This window comes from Parus major, chromosome 26 (genome assembly GCF_001522545.3).
Source record: "Parus major isolate Abel chromosome 26, Parus_major1.1, whole genome shotgun sequence".
NCBI lineage: Eukaryota > Metazoa > Chordata > Aves > Passeriformes > Paridae > Parus > Parus major.
Genome location: NC_031795.1, coordinates 4,351,358 through 4,354,695, shown reverse-complemented (window position 1 = coordinate 4,354,695; position 3,338 = coordinate 4,351,358).

Genomic DNA, 3,338 nt, shown 5'->3' with positions numbered 1-3,338 from the left:
AATGGTTCCTTTTCTCCTTTCCTGCCTGTTTTATTCTGCCAGGGCGATATTTGCTGCAGGTAAACAGCACAGCCCTGTTTATGGGCCACAGAGCAAACATTTCCCAGCGTGTTTATTCTGCAGGCCTTGTTCTCTGCAGGCAGGAAGTGATTGCTGAATAAGGACACCCCAGCCCTGCTCCTTTCCACAGGTTTGGAATTTGGAATTTGCAGAGCTGTTGGATAAAATCTGTATTTTTTTCTTTGGAGGATAAATCTGAAGTGTTGGAGGTGGAGGAGGATGAGGCCATCCACCTGTCTGCCCCGAGAGGGATCCTTTAAGACAGGGAGAACCTTAATTCTATTTCATAAATTAAAAGAAAAGGTCAGCAAAACAGTAATGAGAGAGTTTCCCATTAAATCTCACAGTGACAGGACAGGGCAAAAGCGATTTTATGATTTTATCTCATTTGATCATCACCATCCCCAGGTTTCTGTGTCTTCCCTTCTCTCCCTTTCACCTCCCTAAAAGTTATTTTCCTTCCTGTCACGCTCCTTTGGAATTTTTGTTGCAATTCCAGCAGCAGGAGCGGGGCAGGAGATCCTAAAACCATCTCCTCTGCTCCTGCCATTCCAAAATCCAAAATATCCCCGGCAGGGATGAGCTGGTCACTTTGTGATTAATTTAATTCTCTTTGTCAGCCCAATCTCAAACCCCAGGGGTGACTTTAACCCCTCAGGTGAGACAAACCCTCCCTGATATTCCTGATTCCAGCTCTGGGGCTCACTGGAATCCCAGAAATCCCTGGATTAAGGAGGGCAGAAAGGAGGAATTGCCCTTTTTGGACACAGCCCTGCCCAGCAGTGGGGCCAGGAATGATCCCTTTTCCAGCCTGGGATGTGACCTGAGGAGGCACCACGGGATCAGCCCCTCCTCATCCCCCTCCTCATCCTCAAGGAGCCACTTCTGGAGAGGATTTGGCTCCAATCTGGGTTTTTAGGAGGGTTTTTCACTCTCAGGAGCAGAGTTAATTCTGCACAGGATGAATGGATTCGTTCCTCTGCAGCTCCCAATCCTCAGCTGATGAGCCCAAAAATCCCTGAAATCCTGCAGGAACCTCCCTGTGCTCCAGGCACGGATCCACTCAGGGTCAGCCTCAGGAGGATGAGGCTCCTGGAGGGTTTTTATCCCATTTTCCTGACTTTTGTACCACATTTCTCAGCTTTTCCCCCACAGAGAGCTGAGGAAGGGCCCTGAGACATCGAATCTGCTCCTCAGCCAGATGAAGATTCCCAAGGACACGAGGAATTGGCTTCAAATGGCCTTTCCCTATTTTTCTGCTCAGATATATCCCAAATACATATTCCAAATGTGCTGTAATTAAAGCAGGTTGAGCCTGAATTTATTATCAAACCTCTCCAGGACAAACTTTATCCACACCCCCAAGTTTTCGGCCTGCTCTGGGGAAGCAACACCAGCCTGGAGCTGCCATTTCCCAGCCCTTTCCTTGTTTTTCTGAGAAAAATCTGGACATGAAAGGCAGTTTAGAGCAATCCTGCAGGATCAGTGAGGAAAAGGAGGCTGCAGCTTTAATTTGGATTTATTTTTCATGTCTGTTAAGCCAGCAGTGGCTCTGCCAACGCTGCCAGCTCCACCAGGCCCGGGTTTAAATCCTGGCTCTGTTTTGGTGGCAGCGACGCCTCCCAGCACTGAAAACCTTGGGAATTTTTGTTTAATTAGTGCAGATCACAGGCCTGGCCTCTTCCTGGTTGGGTTTGAGCTGGAGGTGAGGAGGGAGGGATTCCCAAATTCCCGAATTCCCACGCTGCTCTTCCCTGCCCTGGGGAGGCAACGCCGAGCTTGGGAATTCTCCTCCAGCCAGGGCTCAGGGCAGTGCATTTCCCTCCCCACACTCTGATTTCCCAGAGAATCCCTGGCTGCCCCATCCCTGGGAGTCCTGGATCATGGAAAATGTCCCAGCCCATTCCATGATTCCATCAAAAAATCCCCAATTTCAGCATTCCTGCCTCATTCCCAGCTTGAAAATTCCCAGGGAATCCCTGGCTGCCCCATCCCTGGGAGTCCTGGATCATGGAAAATGTTCCAGCCCATTCCATGATTCCATCAAAAAATCCCCAATTTCTGTATTCTTGCCTCATTCCCAGCTTGAAAATTCCCAGGGATCTGTGGCTGCCCCATCCCTGAGAGTCTTGGATGGGGCTTGGAACAACCTGGGATCATGGAAAATGTCCCAGCCCATGGCAGGGGTGGGAATGGGATGATCCCACCCAAACCATTCCATGATTCCATAAAAAAAATCCCCAATTTCTGGATTCCTGCCCCATTCCCAGCTTGAAAATTCCCAGGAATCTGAGCCTGCCCCATCCCTGGGAGTCCCCAAGGCTGGAAGGGGCTTGAAACAACCTGGGATCATGGAAAATGTCCCAGCCCATTCCATGATTCCATCAAAAAAATCCCCAATTTCAGCATTCCTGACCCATTCCCAGCTTGAAAATTCCCAGGGAATCCCTGGAAGTGCCCAGGGCTGGGTTGGAGCAGTCTGGGATTGTGGGAGAAAGGGTTTTGAAGGCTCCTCATAATTCCCAAACCATTCCAGGATTTTGGGGCCCCTCTCCCAGGAGATTTCTGCCCTCACCCTGTCCCAGCACAGGCAGAATTCCTGAATCCAGAGCAGGCTGAGGAGACATTTCTGGAAATAAAGACATTTCCAGCAGGAAATCAAATCCCTGAGATGTGAGGCAAGATAAGAACATTTCATAATCCACCTTTGCCAGGCTGATCCAGCCCCTTTAGGAACATCCCTAAATTGAACTCACTTGGGAAAACCCAATATCAGAGCTTGTTCAGCTCCCCAGCTTGGTCTTTTTTAGGGATTTAAGGATTTAAAATCCCTTGGTGGTGTGGGGAAAAATGAGATTCAAGAGTGAGAATGAGGATTTGCACTCATATTTTTCTTTTTTTTCCTTCTGGCACCTTGGTGCCCAAAAGAAGGAAATGGGGAAAATTCCAATTTCCAACTCACTGAAGTGGTTTTGTTGAGAGGTGTAAAACCAGTTTAATGAGAATAAAAGAACTTTCTTCCACATGTGAGACCTGCTCTGCCTCTGAGAAATGCGTTAATTATTTAAAATTAATAAATTTACACTGAAGCATTTGTGGGAACAGAAGTTGCTTCAAACCCAGTGTCACAATCAGCAGTGAAATTTTAAAAATAAAAATAAATAAAATGGGGTTTAGGGAAAAAGAAATGACAGATCTGTGTGGTAAATTGAATTAATTATAGGATTATTATAATTATATAATATATCGTATATTATATTATATATTATTATATATAA